Here is a 12,899-nt window from a genome sequence, read left to right as displayed (position 1 = left end):
ACTGTTGCAACGAAAAGAATTAAATACTTAGGAATATATCTACCTAAGGAAACAAAAGATTTATACATAGAAAACTATAAAACACTACTGAAAGCAATCAAAGAGGACACTAATAGATGGAGAAATAAACCATGCTCATGGATTGGAAGAATAAATATTGTGAAAATGAGTATACTACCCAAAGTAATTTATACATTCAATGCAATCCCTATCAAGCTACCAACGATATTTTTCACAGAACTAGAACAAGTAATCTCACAATTTGTATGGAAATACAAAAAACCTCGAATAGCCAAAGCAATCTTGAGGAAGAAAAATGGAACTGGGGGAATTAACCTGCCAGACTTCAGGCTCTACTACAAAGCCACAGTCATCAAGACAGTATGGTACTGGCATAAAGACAGAAATATAGATCAATGGAACCAAATAGAAAGCCCAGAGATAAATCCACGCACCTATGGACACCTCACCTTTGACAAAGGAGGCAAGAATATAAAATGGAGAAAAGACAGTCTCTTTAACAAGTGGTGCTGGGAAAACTGGTCAGCCACTTGTAAAAGAATGAAACTAGAACACTTCCTAACACCATACACCAAAATAAACTCAAAATGGATTAGAGATCTAAATGTAAGACCAGAAACTATAAAACTCCTAGAGGAGAATGTAGGCAAAACACTCTCCGACATAAATCACAGCAGGATCCTTCAAGACCCACCTCCCAGAATATTGGAAATAAAAGCAAAAATAAACAAATGGGACCTAATTAAAATCAAAAGCTTCTGCACAGCAAAGGAAACTATAAGCAAGGTGAAAAGACAGCCTTCAGAATGGGAGAAAATAATAGCAAATGAAGCAACTGATAAAGGATTAATCTCCAAAATATACAAGCAGCTCCTGCAGCTCAATTCCAGAAAAATAAATGACCCAATCAAAAAATGGGCCAAAGAACTAAACAGACATTTCTCCAAAGAAGACATAAAGATGGCTAACAAACACATGAAAAAATGCTCAACATCCCTCATAATCAGAGAGATGCAAATCGAAACCACAATGAGATACCATTTCACACCTGTCAGAATGGCTGCTATCCAAAAGTCTACATGCAATAAATGCTGGAGAGGATGTGGAGAGAAAGGAACCCTCTTACACTGTTGGTGGGAATGCAAACTAGTACAGCCACTATGAAGAACAGTGTGGAGATTCCTCAAAAAACTGGAAACAGAACTGCCATATGATCCAGCAATCGCACTCCTGGGCATACACACCGAGGAAACCAGAATTGAAAGAGACACATGTACTCCAATGTTCATTGCAGCACTGTTTATAATAGCCAGGACATGGAAGCAACCTAGATGTCCATCTGCAGACGAATGGATAAGAAAGCTTTGGTACATATACACAATGGAGTATTATTCAGCCATTAAAAAGAATACATTTGAATCAGTTCTAATGAGGTGGATGAAACTGGAGCCTATTATACAGAGTGAAGTAAGCCAGAAAGAAAAACACCAATACAGCATACTAACGTATATATATGGAATTTAGAAAGATGCAAATGATAACCCTGTATACGAGACAGCAAAAGAGACACAGATGTATAGATCAGTCTTTGGGACTCTGGGGGAGAGGGTGAGGGTGGGATGATTTGGGAGAATGGCATTGAAACACGTATGTTGTCATATGTGAAACGAATCACTAGTTCAGGGTCAATGCATGTTATAGGATGCTCGGGGCTGGCATGCGGGGATGACCCAGAGGGAGGATAAAGGGAGGAGGGAGGTGGGAGAGGGGTTCAGGAGGGGGAACTTATGTAAACCCGGGGCGAATTCATGTCAATGTATGGCAAAACCAACCAATATAATATTGTAAAATAATTTGCCTCCAATAAAAAATAAATTAATTACAAAAAAAAACACCAAAAAAAAAAAAAAAAGAAGATACACATGTTCAATAAGATAAGCACATAAAAAGATGCTCGATGTTATTTGTCATTAGGAAAATACAAATAAAACTGTAATAAGATGCCACCTCATAAACACTAGGATGACAAAAATATTTTTGTTATTGTCTATAACAAAAATAGGATGAGGAAAATGTGAACCTTCCTTCACTGATTGTGCAAATGTAAAATAGTGCAGTTCCTTTGAAAAGTAGTTTAGCAGTTCCTCAGAAAGTTCAACATAGAGTTACCATATGACCCAGCAATTCCTCTCCTAGTGTGTATAAATAGGAAAACATTTTTGCACACAAACTCTTCTATATGAATGTTTAGTATTATAGCCAGAAAGTAAAAATAGCCAAAATTTTAATTAACTGATAAATGGATAAACAAAATGTGGGATATCCATGCAATGGAATATTATTTGGCAATAAAAAGACAAAGTACTGATTCCTGTTACAACATAGGTAAACCTCGAAAACACGTCGAGTGAAAGAACACGCTCAGAAAAGACCACATATCACATGATTTCACTTATGCTGTATAGAATAGGCACATCCATAGAAACAGGGGAGAGAATGGTGTTTGCCAGGGACTAGGGACTTTAATTTTTGGGCTCCAAAATCACTGGGGATTCTGATTGCAGCCATGAAATTAAAAGACGCATACTCCTTGGAAGGAAAGTTATGACCAACCTAGACAGCATATTAAAAAGCAGAGACATTACTTTGCCAGCAAAGGTCCGTCTAGTCAAGGCTATGGTTTTTCCAGTGGTCAAGTATGGATGTGAGAGTTGGACTGTGAAGAAAGCTGATCATTGAAGAACTGATGCTTTTGAATTGTGGTGTTGAAGAAGACTCTTGAGAGTCCCTTGGACTGCAAGGAGATCCAACCAGTCCATTCTAAAGGAGATCAATCCTGGGTGTTCATTGGAAGGACTGATGCTAAAGCTGAAGCTCCAATATTTTGGCCACCTCATGCGAAGAGTTGACTCACTGGAAAAGACTCTGATGCTGGGAGGGATTGGGGGTGGGAGGAGACAGGGACGACAGAGAATGAGACGGCTGGATGGCATCACCGACTCAATGGACATGAGTCTGAGTGAACTCCGGGAGTTGGTGATGGACAGGGAGGCCTGGCGTGCTGTGATTCATGGGGTTGCAAAGAGTCGGACACAACTGAGCGACTGAACTGAACCAAACTGTGGGGGAGTGAACAATGGGCCTGACCGGCAATGGGTACAATTTCTTTGAGGGGAGTGGTAATGAAAGATTCTGGGAAGGAATAGTGGTAATAGTTGTACCACAAAGTTATTCAGTTCTGTGAATATACTATAAAGCACTGAATTTAACACTATAAAGGGGGGATATTACATATATATTACAAATATACATTATATCTCAATACAATTTTGTGGAGTTGAAGAAATTCGATAGGAAAAAGAGACACAGAGCCCAGGCTAACCACCATTCTTAGCACCCAGGAGGCTCCCCACAACTACTGGGCAAGTCACACCCACAGAACTAAATCTGCATGGATCCTCAAAGGTTGTCTTGCCTATTTAGTTAATGATTCTTCAACCACCTCTACAATAGTCCCGCCGAGTAATCATCTAGCCTATCCTTGACTAGGCTCTTTTTCTTTCTCTCCACGCATCTGTTGAATGCATACTATGGCTCAGCTCTGGGCTAAGCACTGAGAATAAACTTTGCATAATCCTTGCTTCCTTCAGCAGCCAGGGATGCTAGGATGTACATACATGCAGTGTGAGTGCTCAGCCGGGGACTCTGGAGTTAATGCATAGATATCCCAGCTCCTTGGCTCTTGGATGAAACACTTTTTCAGGCATGTGTTTTACGCCTGGTCTCAGAGTTTCCCCACTGGATTAAGCTTCTGTGGCTCACCGTGGTAGCTGATTTCTTGGCTTCCTTTCCTTCCCTGGATCCCTTTCTCACTTCTCTATCAGAGTTACCTGTACTTCCCAAATAAACAATTTTCACTTGAATCTTTGCCTCGTGATCTTCCTCTGGTAGAATCCAAGCTAAAATGGATATCAATAAACAAAAAGGAATAGAAACAAAACATCTTACACATTACAATATTCAAATAAATGTTTATTACATTAGAGACAACATTGCAAAGTTTATTCTCAGTGCTTAGCCCAGAGCTGAGCCATAGTATGCATTCAACAGATGCGTGGAGAGAAAGAAAAAGAGCCTAGTCAAGGATAGGCTAGATGATTACTCGGCGGGACTATTGTAGAGGTGGTTGAAGAATCATTAACTAAATAGGCAAGACAACCTTTGAGGATCCATGCAGATTTAGTTCTGTGGGTGTGACTTGCCCAGTAGTTGTGGGGAGCCTCCTGGGTGCTAAGAATGGTGGTTAGCCTGGGCTCTGTGTCTCTTTTTCCTATCGAATTTCTTCAACTCCACAAAATTGTATTGAGATATAATGTATATTTGTAATATATATGTAATATCCCCCCTTTATAGTGTTAAATTCAGTGCTTTATAGTATATTCACAGAACTGAATAACTTTGTGGTACAACTATTACCACTATTCCTTCCCAGAATCTTTCATTACCACTCCCCTCAAAGAAATTGTACCCATTGCCGGTCAGGCCCATTGTTCACTCCCCCACAGTTTGGTTCAGTTCAGTCGCTCAGTTGTGTCCGACTCTTTGCAACCCCATGAATCACAGCACGCCAGGCCTCCCTGTCCATCACCAACTCCCGGAGTTCACTCAGACTCATGTCCATTGAGTCGGTGATGCCATCCAGCCGTCTCATTCTCTGTCGTCCCTGTCTCCTCCCACCCCCAATCCCTCCCAGCATCAGAGTCTTTTCCAGTGAGTCAACTCTTCGCATGAGGTGGCCAAAGTATTGGCAAGAATACTGGAGTGAGTTGCCATTCTCTTTTCCAGGGGGTGTCATCCAGACTCAGGGACCAAACCTGGGTCTTCTGCATTGCAGGAGGATTCTTTTACATTCAGCCACAATAATCCTAGTAGGCTCAGAAAACAGATGCTATTTCTTAGCATATCACTTAAATGCTGGCTCTTCAAAAATACAATCCCAAACTGCCTTTTGAAAAGCCAAAACTGAGTTGCCTGCTTATCACAAACTTGAAACCGAGTCTTGGCATCTCACAGGTGAGAGGTTTGGTGGGTTGGAGATTTACTGAAATTTAAGTCTTTCTTGTAGGAGCATGCTTAGAACTGAAGAATCCAATATCGAGAAGACTGGCCAACGTGGAAAGGTGAGGGTTCTGAGGGGAAAGGCAAGGGTTTTGAGGTAAGAGTTTTCCAAAAGTCTTGTTGGATGTTAATTACTGAAAAGTTGGACAGTCATGAGTTCATGTAATGATTTTGAGGCAGCAGTTCCTGAGGTGAGCAGAGTGATTTGCAAGTTTAATCCTCCTGAGCCAATGTTTTGTGGGATGGGGAAGCAGTGCTAATGTTGCAATAAGCCATGTGGGCAAAAATGGTTTCTGTTCACAGCTTCAGCCCCAGCTTATGACATCACACGGTGAAACGTAATGAAAGCAGTTCCCTAGAGGTCAGCCACACACAGCCCAGGTGCCCAAAATTCTTACTAAATAAAGGGACAAAAACGTGCACACATTCCATCCTCAAGGAGGGGTAGGATTAAAGGGGAAATCAGGATACAGGGGTGTGACAGCCTCTGTGGGTGTCAGCAGGCTTGTGACCCTGGGCCCATGGGATAGACTGACAGCCTAAAGAGCCCTTTGTAATGTTTCCTCAATCAGGGGGTCCCCAACTTCCAGGACCTAATGCCTGCTGATCTAAGGTGCAGCTGATGCAATAATAATAGGAATAACGTGCACAATAAATATAATGCACTGAATCATCCTAAACCCCCTGTCACCAGCACCACTGCCATCCATGGAAAAACTGTCTTCCTCGAAACCAGTTGCTGGTGCCAACAAGGTTGGCACTGCTACCCTAAATGACTCCTCTGGTGGAGAGGCGCCCCTGCAGTCGGTCCTGCCTGCCTGACTGCCAGGTTGGGTAACTCTCTCACTGGGGCCAGAAAGGAAGTCACAGCAAGCCTGGCCTCCCCCTCAGCATCCTCTCCCAGCCCCTGCTTCTCCCTGACTCATCCTGCCTTTGTGGAGACTGTCCTGTTCTCTGTGGGGGCGTCCCTGGGGGTGGCCGGAACTCTGGGCAGGACTCTCTCCACTACCCTAGCCTGGCAGGATCACCGAAACTGCAGGGCTGCTCCATCACTTCTCCCCAGGGCCACTGATGCCAGCACGTGATGCCAGGCACTGTGCAGACCCCAACATGCTTGCGCCACTCCCTCATCAGTGGCTAGCTGCGCCCCCAGCAGGCAGGCAGGTAGCATCATGCTGTTCTCCCTGGAGAAGGAACTGAGGCTCAAGATCAAGTGAGCGAAACAGCGGGTCAGCCACCAGGTCTTCTGCCCTAGTGCAGAACTGTTTCTGGGGTCAGAAACATCCTTGTGTTCGTATCCCTGAAATAACTGTGACAAAATTGTCGTGTGAGGCTGTGGTTCCACATCCAAACAAGAGAAACTGGGGGGGTTTGCATTTGGCTGCTGTCTGTTCGGCCTTGCTGTTTAAACGTTCACAAATACATGTGGTTATTTTTTCCATGATGATAGTAGTAATAGAGCTCATTACAGAAAATGTGATTAGAGAGTAGATTTCTGTGCTTCAGGAGGGAAACTTTTGGTCTGTTTTTTGGGGGAAGGTGACCTCATCTAGAATGAATGCTTCAGGGGAAGGGTGGGTCTGGTTCAGGGGTTTTGTGTTTCTAAGGAAGGACCCACCAGGCCCATCTTACTCTCCAGGAGGGTAAATAAGTAAATAAGTACTTATGTTCTTAAGGGCTTAACAGACCATCGTGTCCTTTCCAACAAGCTGTTAAGACTTATTGCGTAAGATGAGAAAGAGAGCTTTTGTGTAAAGAAGCTGGGGGTGGTGGGCATTGCTCCAGGGGGATAGAGAACAGTAATGGATGGCTCAGCAGCCACACTGCATCAATGAGGGTGGTCTGAAGCTGGGCTCATGTCCTCAAAGTGCCCAATGACAGGACAGGGGGGTGAGCAGTAGGGGGAATGTTCTGACATCCAGGGGCAGTGCTGGACCAGAAGGGCCAGCCTAAGCTGCTGGACCCATTAGTAAGGGAGAGAACACCACCCTCCCTACCCCAGAGTGCATGACTGACTGATCAATGTGAAGCTTCACAGAAGCCTGCTTGTCACACCTCCCCAGCCCAGGACGCCTATAAGGCCTGGCAACCTGGTCCTAATTTGGGGGGTGGATTCCTTCTTCTGTATTTGGAGGTCAGACAAAAACACCTAGGGCAGCCTGAGCTGGGAAGGGAGGGGAAGAGAGGCTAGTGTTGAAACATACAGAAAGTTGCAACAATTCTACACACTGGCCCCTCCCAGCAAGTTCAGTTATCGTCCCAGGCTCTGGAAAGCCTTCCACCAGTGATCCTTCCTGGAGATCAGGAGGATCTGGCTCCAACTCTTTCTCCAACACTGGCTGCAGCACCTGTGCAGATGCAGCCTTTAGCCAGAATGTTCCACCCTAGGAGAAAGGCAAGCCCCAACACTCAGGAGTACCAGTGACAGCACCTTTCACCACCTTCCTTCTTCCCTAAGTCAGCAGCCTCTTGCAGCACCTCAAACTGGTTAAAGCTGCCTGGGATTTGGCAATCCAGATCCTTGCAACAGAAGACACTTATCAGTGGAAAGAGTAAGCCCCATCGTCAGTAGAGCAGCGAGTTCAGTAAGGGGTTCTGAGCCTCTTAGCTCCAGGGTGCATGCAGGGCCTGTGATCCTGCTGTTTCCCCTGCTTGGGGTCTCAGTGGGATGGAGTGACTTTGGGGTGACCCTCCAGTCATGATGAAAGTCCAACCATCTCTGGCTACTGCCTCTCTAGTTCCCAGAACCCCTGTGAGCAGGTGATGGAATGTGACTGAATCTTGACTTGCATATTGTAGGGATCACATACATTTTTGTTTAAACTGAATTCAGTAATGTGTAAGCCACATGGGGGAGGGGAATAATGGCCCCAAAATTTATCTATGTCTTGATCCCCAGAACTTGTGACTCTGGTAGGTTGCATGGCAAAGGGGAATCAAGATTACAAATAAAATTTAAGCTTCTAGGCCTTAGGAAGCATCAATAAGAACAAAGCTAATGGAGGTGATGGAATTCCAGTTGAACTATTTCAAATCCTAAAAGATGATGCTGTGAAAGTGCTCCACTCAATATGCCAGAAAAATTTGGAAAATGCAGCAGTGGCCACAGGACTGGAAAAAGTCAGTTTTCATTCCAATCCCAGAGAAAGGCAATGCCAAAGAATGCTCAAACTACCGCACAATTGCACTCATCTCACACGCTAGTGAAGTAATGTTCAAAATTCTCCAAGCTAGGCTTCAGCAATATGTGAACCGTGAACTTCCAGATGTTCAAGCAGGTTTTAGAAAAGGCAAAGGAACCAGAGATCAAATTGCCAACATCCGATGGATCATCGAAAAAGCGAGAGTTTCAGAAAAACATCTATTTCTGCTTTATTGACTATGCCAAAGCCTTTGACTGTATGGACCACAACAAACTGTGGAAAATACTTAAAAAGATGGGAATACCAGACCACCTGACCTGCCTCCTGAGAAATCTGTATGCAGGTCAGGAAGCAACAGCTAGAAATGGACATGGAACAACAGACTGGTTCCAAATCAGGAAAGGAGTACACCAAGGTTGTATATTGTCACCCTGCTTATTTAACTTATATGCAGAGTACATCAGAAGAAATGCCATACAGGATAAAGCATAAGCTGAAATCAAGATTGCCAGGAGAAATATCAATAATCTCAGATATGCAGATGATACCACCCTTATGACAGAAAGTGAAGAACTAAAGAGCCTCTTGATGAAAGTGAAAGAGGAGAGTGAAAAAGTTGGCTTAAAACTCAACATTCAGAAAACAAAGATCATGGCATCTGGTCCCATCATCTCATGGCAAATAGATGGGGAAACAGTGGAAACAGTGACAGACTTTATTTTGGGGGGGCTCCAAAATCCCTGCAGATGGTGACTGAAGCCATGAAATTAAAGACACTTTCTCCTTGGAAGAAAAGTTATGACCAATCTAGACAGCATATCAAAAAGCAGAGACATTTCTTTGCCAACAAAGGTCCATCTAGTCAAAGATATGACTTTTCTAGTAGTCATGTATGGATGTGAGAGTTGGACTATAAAGAAAGCTGAGCACCAAAAAATTGATAGTTTTGAACTGTGGTGTTGGAGAAGACTCTTGAGAGTCCCTTGGACTGCAAGGAGATCCAACCAGTTCATCCTAAAGGAAATCAGTCCTGAATATTCATTGGAAGGACTGATGTTGAAGCTGAAACTCCAATACTTTGCCCACCTGATGAGAAGAGCTGACTCATTTGAAAAGACCCAGATGCTGGGAAAGATTGAAGGGGAGAGGAGAAGGGGACAACAGAGGATGAGATGGTTGGGTGGCATCACAGACTCGATGGACATGAGTTGGAATAAACTCTGGGAGTTGATGATGGGCCGGGAGGCCTGGCATGCTGCAGACCGTGGGGTCACAAAGAGTTGGACATGATTGAGCGACTGAACTGAACTGAATTGAACTGAGCCAAACGCCTTTAAGATTGGAAGAATCCTGGATTATTCAGGTGAGCCCAATATGATAACTAGGTCCTCAAATGTGGGGGGAGTGGGGGCGAGAGGAAGTTGAAGTGGTGAAATGTGAGTCCTCAGTGTACCCTCTCTGACACCTTGATGCTAGCCCAGGGTGACCCGTGTCTGACATTTTACTTACAGAACTGTAAGATGATAAAGTTGTGCTGTGTCAGCCTCTATGCATGCATGCTAAGTCATTTCAGTTGTGTCCAACTCTCTGTGACCCCATGGACTGTAGCCTGCCAGTCTCCTCTGTCCATGGATTTCTCTAGGCAAGAATACTGGAGTGGGTTGTCATAAGACTCCCATGGACAGAGGAGCCTGGCGGGCTACAGTCCATAGGGTCACAGAGAGTTGGACACAACTGAAATGACTTAGCATGCATGCATAGAGGTTGACATAGCACAACTTTATCATCCTGAAGTTCTGTAGGTAAGAGTTCTGACACAGGTCACCCTAGGCTAGCATCAAGTCTGTGGTAGTTAGTTACAGCAGCCAGAGGAAACTAATACACTGTGTAGTCACAAATCTTCAAGAAACAGTTCTCTAAGCATTGATGAATGCTTCAGAGTTTTCAGATCTCTGCTTCAAACAAGGAGACCACTCTTGCTTGATTTTCTAGGTTTCTCCAGATCTTGTGTTTCAAGAAGAAAATATATTCTTAAAGTTCCTAGAATTCCTGGCTGCAGAAACAGCGAGGAATCTCAGCTAAGTGGAGAGCCAGTCTAAGAAGTGTTCTTTTCTCCAGTCACCATCTCTGCCCATCCTGTACTGATGGAGGTTCCACAACCCACTGATCACACTCAGTATCTAAGCCAGTCTGGATCAAAACTCCAACCTCAGATCCAGTTCAAATCTCCCCTTTCCTGTCTCAACGGGGAAGTCAGGCTTCAGCTCGCGACTTGAAGTAGTTTGGTGTGTGGTGTGGTATGTCCTCTCTTTCTTCACCATCCCTTTCAGGGTCAAGCTGCTATAAGGTAGAGGGGGACAGGGAAGAGGAGGGAGGGGGAACCAGGAGATCAAAAATGACAGGTCACCTGCCTGTGCTGGGAAGATGTTGTTAGTCTCGCCTTGGCTCAGTCATGGTCCACATAATACTGGATATTTTGGTTGGTGCTCTGATCTCAATGGCGCCCCACTCCAGTACTCTTGCCTGGAAAACCCCATGGACAGCAGAGCCTGGTAGGCTGCAGTCCATGGGGTCGCGAAGAGTCTGACACGACTGAGCGACTTCACTTTCAGTTTTCACTTTCATGCATTGGAGAAGGAAATGGCAACCCACACCACTGTTCTTGCCTGGAGAATCCCAGGGACGGGGGAGCCTGGTGTCTGCAGTCTATGGGTTTGCACAGAGTCGGACACGACTGAAGTGACTTAGCAGCAGCTCTGATTTCAGCACAGGTCGGGGTAAGATCTTCTCTGGCCCATTCCAGCCACATCTGTGAACTGAGTCCCCCCTTGGAGCAGCTGTATTTCCTTCTGGCTAATTTTGCTCTGTGTCTTTACCCTCCTCACTTGGCCTATTGGCTCATGGCCAAGCAGCCACCGGACAGGCCCCTCCCACCTCTACCCAAGCTGAGCCTTCAGGCCTCTGCCTGCAGAAACCTTCAGCTTTTGGTCTCCACATTCCAGGGACACTTGATGGCCCCCCAAGAAATTCCCCAGTCTCATTACATTCTGCTTCACTCCAGTGGCCCCCTCAGTCTTCCAGCACGTCCAACTCTCCACGTAGCTTTGGGGAGGGAGTAACATTTTCCCGTGAACACTGCCCTGGTGAAAACGTGTCCTATTCCTCCTTCCCCTGGTTCTCCATTTACGTTGTACAGGAGAGCCCAGCGAGGTTGGGAGAGCTGGCAGGGCCAGTTCTGAAGCCTCCTATGAAGCCTTGAGTGAGTGGTCTGGCCCCTCCTTAGAAGGAAGTTCCTAAGACTCATGTTGTCAAGTACAGTGTGGACCTCCCTTTCCCATTCAACTTTCCAAACCAGCAGCTTTTCAAAAACTCCCATCTTTTGGTGATGCCTTTTCTAGAAGCCTAGGTTAATTTTAACAACCACCCTAACTAGTAAGACAGAGGACTTAAAACAAAGTTCTCTGTGAGCAAACTCTATAAGAATTAGGTTTTGGGTGTAGTGAGATGAAAAAACCCAGGCCTATCAAAGTAGAAATGGGAAAGAACTGGAGAGTTTTTCTAAATATGAAAGAACAGCTGGAGGGGGAGAAACCAGACATTTGAGCTCTAGGCACCTCCCAGGACACAGCCCTTACCTTCTCTGCGTTCCCAGCTGCTAAGAAACTGACTTTGACTCTGGGAGGAGCCCCGCTGGGGCTTATACCTGTGCCTCCCCAGTCAGCACTGTAGGTGTAGATGAAGCCACATTAACGGTAATGTGAATCCACCTTTACCTGCCTCTTACCCCCCATACAAGTCTCTCTCCCAGCACCCACCGCCCAGTCCCAGAGGTCTCTGCATCCCCAGACAACTGCCTCCTGCCTGTGGAGATCCCTGGACACAGCAGTCCCTGTGCTCTGCTAAGCCGGAGCCTCAGGTGGTCTGTGGAAAGGATGTGGTCCTTTCCCCTACATGGGCCCCAAGCTTAAGGGTCCCCAAGTAGTGCTCTTGTGTCCTTGGGTTGCCTTACTTTGACAAACACTTGATATATACGGTGTTCTAAGCAGTATGAAAGCCTTCACTCGGATGAGTTCATAGCGACCCTCTGAGCCAGGAACTACATATCACCAGTGGACAGCCACGGAGCCCAGCACAGAGGGCTTAGGTAGCCCACCCAAAGCCACTAAGTGAGTGAAACAAAACTGGAATTAAAATAATAATGCCCTTCCTCTTCCTGTGACCCAGATAACACATCCAAGGGGCCAGGCTGAGGTTAGACTCCACTGGGCTGAAGTAGGAGCCACGCCTGATCTCCAACCCCTGAAGCTGTGTTCCAGGTGTGGCTCACTCTCCCTGGCTCTCTTCTTGGAACAGTTTCTCCAGAAGGTTCTCAACCCCTTAAAAGCCAACCGCTGGCAGGCAGCCCAAGCAGGCCAAGAGGCCCGAGCTCCCCGCAGAGGAGGAAGAAACTGGCTCTGTTGAGGCAAGTGTGGACCGCTTGATATGACACAATATTTGGGGTCTAGTTTGACTGCTTTCTTCTCACGCAGGATCTTCAGAGAATGACCCTTTGTTGGCCTGAAAAAGACCAATGAGGAGGAGCATCGTGGGCTCCACAGGCCAGGCTGGAAGTACCTG

This window comes from Moschus berezovskii, chromosome 4 (assembly GCF_049115385.1).
Source record: "Moschus berezovskii isolate FMDL1 chromosome 4, NW_MosBer_1.0, whole genome shotgun sequence".
Lineage (NCBI taxonomy): Eukaryota > Metazoa > Chordata > Mammalia > Artiodactyla > Moschidae > Moschus > Moschus berezovskii.
The sequence above is the reverse complement of the archived record's forward strand: the minus strand, read 5'-3'. Positions refer to the sequence as shown.